At 34.5% G+C, this 6134-nt stretch overlaps 1 long non-coding RNA gene across 2 annotated transcripts in view; it reads left to right on the top strand.

Annotated features, from left to right (window-relative positions):
• Positions 1-5227, top strand: part of LOC111743412 — a 24399-nt gene extending 19172 nt beyond the window's left edge. For both annotated transcript variants that reach the window (XR_002781690.1, XR_002781691.1), the window contains exon 3: positions 3240-5227. This is a non-coding gene — a long non-coding RNA (uncharacterized LOC111743412). The remainder of the gene's footprint in view (positions 1-3239) is intronic.
• The last annotated feature ends 907 nt before the right edge of the window (positions 5228-6134 follow it).

Below are 6134 nucleotides of genomic sequence, written 5' to 3' on the forward strand. Positions count from 1 at the left end.
TGAGCCCAACTGGACTTCTCACCTACAGAAACTGTAAGATAATAAAAATATATTACTTTAAGCAGCCACATTTGTGGTAATCTGTTATGGCAGCAATAAAAAATTAATACAGTGGGTAACAGATTTGCATAAAAATTTCATCAAAGAAATCATGGACTAATAAGCCCAGGTAAAGATGCTCAAAATAATTAGTTATCAGAGAAATGAGAATTAAAGTGAGATGCTGCTATACACTGACTAAAATGGCTTTAAACAAAAAAAAGACTGACAATTTCAAGTGTAGGTGACAATATGAAATTACTAAAACTCTCATACATTGCTCGGGTGAATGTAAAATAAGACAGCTACATTGAAAAACAGGTTAGCTGTTTCTTCAGAAGTTACACATAAGCTTACTCTACAACTCAGCAATTCCATGCCAAGGTATTTATCCGAAGGAAATGAAAACATACATCCACACAAAGACTTGTACACATATATTCATTCACAGCAGCATTATTTATAGTAGCCAAAAGTGGAAACAATCCAAATATCCATCAACTGGTGAGTGGATTAACAAAGTGTTGTATATCCATAAAATAGAATACTATTCATCAATAAAAAGGAACAAACTACAGATACATGGTACAACATAATGAATCTCAAAATATTATGCTAAGTGAAAGAAGCCAGACACAAAAGGCTAAATATTGCATGATTCCATTTGTATGAAGTTTCCAGAAAAGGCAAATTTATAGAGACAGAAAACAGATGAGTGGTTGCCCGGGGCTGGGAGCAAAAGCAGGGACTGACTGCAAACAGACACACGGGAGTTTTCTGGACGGATGGAAAGGTTCCAAAGCTAGATTGTAATGATAGTTGCACAACTCTATAAATTTACTAAAATTCACTGAATTGTAATGATGAGTGCACATTATTGTGTGTAAATTGTACCTCAATACAAAAAGGATGGTAATAATTAACTTTGGCAAAAAAATAAGAAAGGAGATATAATCATAGTATAGTGTTCAGCTATGAGTAATATTAACATAGACATCACTGGATATTGATTTAATCTAAAAAATGAGTACAACTGCATTGAAATCATGGAGCAGAGAAAGCAGAGGAGATGAGAGTATAAGAATAAAATGCTCGGCTACCATCATAGGGAGTAATTAGATTATGCCCCAAATTGATATATCTAAACATAGCAAAATACACATATTATTTAAACATATATAGTTAAGTAAATGCCAACAAGAAACAGATGAAAAAGCCAAAGTGATTGCCTCTAAAATCACCAAGGAAGAACTAAGAAAGAATGAATAGGGGAATTGATAATTTTTTTTTGTTATAAGCCTTATTGTTTGACTTTTGAAAACATTATTTATAATGAAAATAAGAAAGAATTTAAACCAGATACACAAGCTTTCTTTTTTTTCCTCTTCTATTTTCTATTTCTTTCATTTTTCATCTTTCTGGGAGATTTCCTAAATTTTATGTCCTAGTAAATCTATTGTTTGTTTGTTTTTTAGAATTATGCTCTCTTATTTTAAATTCCATGACTATTCTTTTGTTCCATGAATGTTCCTTTTTATAGTGTCTTATTTATAGCGTCTTCTGTCTCTAGAATCGAGTTTTTCTCAAACTTTCTTTCCCCTGCAGTCTCTGTTTCCTCCAAGTTGTTTCTTTCTGTTTGCTTGATCTCAGTTATTCCTGTTATAGGTTTTCTCAGCCGTCTGGGAATCTTGGTAGTCCACTTTAGTTTAAGAATGTCAGATTAATACAAATCTCCAAAGAATAAATTACTGGATTTCTGTCAGGTGCCTGGGGAGAATTTGCCCAGCTTCACAGAATAGAAGAGGGGAACTGGTCTCTAGCTGCTTCTTAAACCGCTCTTCACACATTTTCCTTATGTTAGCACTCCATTTCTGCAAGTACTTGATCCTTCCAATACCTGAGCCTTTAAGGATTCTATGAATATATTCACGCTTTCCTCATCTGCCAGATTAGGATTCATCTTTTTCTAGTCTTCTAAGTTAGTTTTTGCTCCTCCACCTGCTTTCCCTTTTCTAAAATGTTGTTGAAGTTGTTTCTCCTCCTGTTCTATCCCTACTTGGGGATTAAAAGCAAAAGTCTCTTTATTACTCTTAATGGAAGAGAACAAAACTAGAGGCATGTATTGGATCTGCCATTTTTATGCATAAGTGACATGATATGTTAAATGCTGGGTTATTTTTACTGTTGCATAAAAAAGAAACAACTACATTTTCAGTTTTTAAGAAAAATTGCCAAGTGATGTTTGGAGTGGATACCTTTACCCTAAATCAGAGTGCCCCAACTCCCGGGAAAGCCACCAGGTTGAGGGAGGTTAAGTCTGAGGATGTTGGAGGTTTGGGATGGGCTGGGATTGGTGCGGATGGTGAGGATAAGGTGGGTGGTAGGCAACACCCGGAAGGAAACTGCACAAAGCCTAGAATAATATGTCTATTCTATCGCAGGCTTTTTGTCTATTCTATCGCAGGCTTTTTTTCAGAGCCATTCTGAGCAAAGTATGTGCTCATTCTCTAAGAAATCACTTGTATCTTCCGTGGTATGCATGTCAAATCCTCCATTTCTCTCTTAAAATAAGAATAGTCACACTCATTTAATTTTAAATAATGCATACATTTGTCAGCTTAATGATAATACATATTTTTCCTTTGGAGAATTTAAAAGAATCCTCTGCTCTTGGTGGGTTTCATGATTACAATTCCCAAAGCAGAGTTTGAGCAATGCAGGAATGCATTTCTTAATTTATCCCCATTGAGGATACAAATAGGGAAATGTCCCCCAAGTGGAAAGAATCTCTGTCTTCATTTGGGGATATCATCAATGTGTTTCTTTTTACATAATGTTTTAATTTTGATTTTGTATTTATTATAAAAAGGTTGTAAGAGAGGGGATAGTTATGTTACATTATGCAGTCTTATTCTCAGCTCTAGATTACACAGGATATTTTCAAGTAATGTTTTCTGTCGGTTCTATTAGTATTCAGTATTATATGTACATTTAATTGGATACTTTAGGCTATTGTATAATAATGAAAATTTTAAAATTTTAGATAATTTAAAAAATTATTGTTAGTTCTAAAATTACTTGTTAGAAATTCATGTCATATGGGAAATGAAATTGGAATGGCTGAGTTATGTGTGCTAAGCATCTTACTTGCTAAAATAACAATATGCTAGTAACAAAGCGATGATTTTATATTTTTACAGAGACGACTTTGAATGTTAAAACAGCCAGGACAATAGTCTTGTTGACCATTATATTGGATCAAGAAGTCTGCCTCACATTGCCCTGTTGTGTCGATTTCTGTTACTGTTGCATCCTGAGAGAAATAACATCTGAATACAAGCTTTGAAAATGGTGAAGGAAGAGAGAGAAGTTGTTTCCTTTGGGAAAGAGAGGTGGGTTTCTGATAAATGCAACCAGACACTTTTGAGTTAGGTATGGACAGTGGTGTGAGTCAAAGCTTTTCTTATTTTCCAGGTACCTCTCCTTAATGTTCTAATTCACAGGCTAGATTTTCAGGAATTCAGGATCATTTCTTAATTAATCCTTATTGTTTGTGAACATAGTGGAAATTCCTCTGAAGTCTAGGATATAGTCTTTTGCCTCCTGTCAGTACAGTTGCCAGGTTTGTCTTTGTGGATTTTCATAGATATTGTAATTAGAAGTTTGGAAAAGCTGAATTAGGCACTGCCAGTCTTATTGCTATGATAATAAAGAAGTCCTGAAATATTTTATATATCTATGTCATGGAGGTTAAGACTAGAATTTACATGGAAACTTTTGTAAGATATTTATACAGACAGGAAATTCAAACTCACCACATTTGTTTTATTTCTGTTCTCACTTATATTCTACAGCTTCTACATGGTAACTCTTTATGGCAAACATGATGCTATGGTTTCCAAAGAAAGGCTTAGTAGGACTCTGCTCTATTTGTAATTGGGAGGTGTGAGGTGGTTCAAAGGAAAGAGTACTGAATTCACTGTCTGGAGAATCTGGAATTCAGAAACTATGAATCTGAGTCTTGGTGTGTCATTTACTAGTTATGTGAAACTAAGCTAAATTAATTTTTTCTGAGTTTCGGTTTCCTCATCCGCAAAATGACATTAGTAATACTTCATGAGGTTGTTGTGAGACTTAGATACTGTTTGCGGAAGTGCAATGTCAGCTGCATAATGGTAAACAAAGTTAGGTGTGGTCTTTTCCCTGATGGAGCTGCTTATCAAAGAGGGACAGTCAGTAATTAGATAATATCACCCACAAATGTAAAATTGCACTTGCGACAGGTGCTGTGACACAGGATTTTTTTGCACCTACATCTTATCTTCCAAAAAATCCTATTATCTCTGCCTTTAAAATACAGGTACTTTGTGGTTCTGATAGACATGAATTGCAGTTATCATTGGTTTAATTAAGTAATGCCAGTTCACCAATAACACGTTTCAAATTTAAGTTACCACAGTATATTAACTATGAGTAAGTACATAAAGTACAAACTTCACTGCTTGCTCTTCAGTCCACATATTCTTACATAAATGAGAAATGTGCATCATAATCAATGACCTATCACTTTGTTTCTTTTAAAGCCTGTTGGTGTTTGGTCACTGCACATCTGTTATTTAGTTCATGCACAGACAGCAAAGTGTGCGATCTCATTGCCTCTTCATCTCTTGGTGATAAACCAACACAGCATTTTGCAAAAATGGATAATTGAAAAAGGGACTGACCCACAAAGATTAAAATGTAGCAAAGAAATGAAAAATGATAATGCTTGAAGTGAAATTCAAATCGAACACAAGTGGAGTTATAGAAGAAACACCTGTTCAGGGAAATATTGGCACAGCCATAGTTCAAGAGACTCTAGATTTGTCGCTAGAGGGACTTAGTTAAGATAGACTTATCAACATAAGTGAAGAAAGAGGTCTTGGCAAAAAAAGATGAATGCCCCAGAGAAGGTGATGCTGACAAATAACTTTACACTAAGAGAACTCTAGGAGGTATTTCAAGACATCGAAAGTGCAAAGGATAAAATGTTTGAAGCCCACATAGACTTAGGAGCACCACCATTCACCAAGGCATAGGAGAGATGCTTGCTCATTATTTTAAGTTTTACAAAAAGAAAAGGGCAAATTCTGTTCAAATGACTCTTGAAGGGGTTGTTGTTTTTTTTTTTTTTTACAAAGAAAACACTAAATCTCAATGTTTCTAATGGCTTAAATTACAATGTCCTAAATAAATGAAAGACTATACTATTCTTTCATTCTCCTATATGTTTATAACTGACACCAGGAAGTTTTCAATGCTTTAAGAAAAAAAAATTGAGAACAATTGTAATTTTTCCCATTGATTACTAAGATAAGATTGAGTATTGATTATTAAGATATGTGGTTTTAGTTAGCAGGGACATATTATAGTTCTGCAGTCCATTCAAAGCAAAGATTGCCTGGATATTAAAAAAAAAAATCAATCACCATCTTTGATACTATTCTGATCTGAACCACCGTCACCTCTTACCTGGACTATTGCTATAATTTCTTAACTGATTTTCTTGCTTCTGGACTTGCTTTCCTGCAGCTTATTCTCTGTACAGAAGTCAAAGAGATCTTGAAAAACATATGACGGATCACGTTATGCATCTGCTAATGGCTTCCCAGCTCACTCAGAGTAGAAGCCACTGTCTTTACTTTTATAAGGTCCTATGTGATCTATGTCCTAGGTACTTTTCTGGCATCATCTTCTATTCTCTCCCTTGTTACTTTCTGCTCCAGCCAGAGGCCAACTGCTGTTTCTCAACCCACCAGGTGTGCTACTGCCTCAGGGTCTTGGTGTTCACTGTTCCCTCTCTGGAATGCTCTTTTTTCAGACATCTGCATGGCTTATTTTCTCATTTCCTTCTTTGTGATTACTTTTCTGGCAACCTTATCTAAAATTTCATCCTCTCCTTGAACATTTCTTATCCCTCTTATTTTTTTATTTTATTTCTTTTTACTTTAACAAAGTAAATAATATATAGTGTTACTGATATAACACTATATGTATATTTACTTTTTTCATCTTGTTTTTTGTTATTCTCTCTACAATGTAAACACAAAAAAGAC

Source organism: Pteropus vampyrus, unplaced genomic scaffold (assembly GCF_000151845.1).
Source record: "Pteropus vampyrus isolate Shadow unplaced genomic scaffold, Pvam_2.0 Scaffold113, whole genome shotgun sequence".
NCBI lineage: Eukaryota > Metazoa > Chordata > Mammalia > Chiroptera > Pteropodidae > Pteropus > Pteropus vampyrus.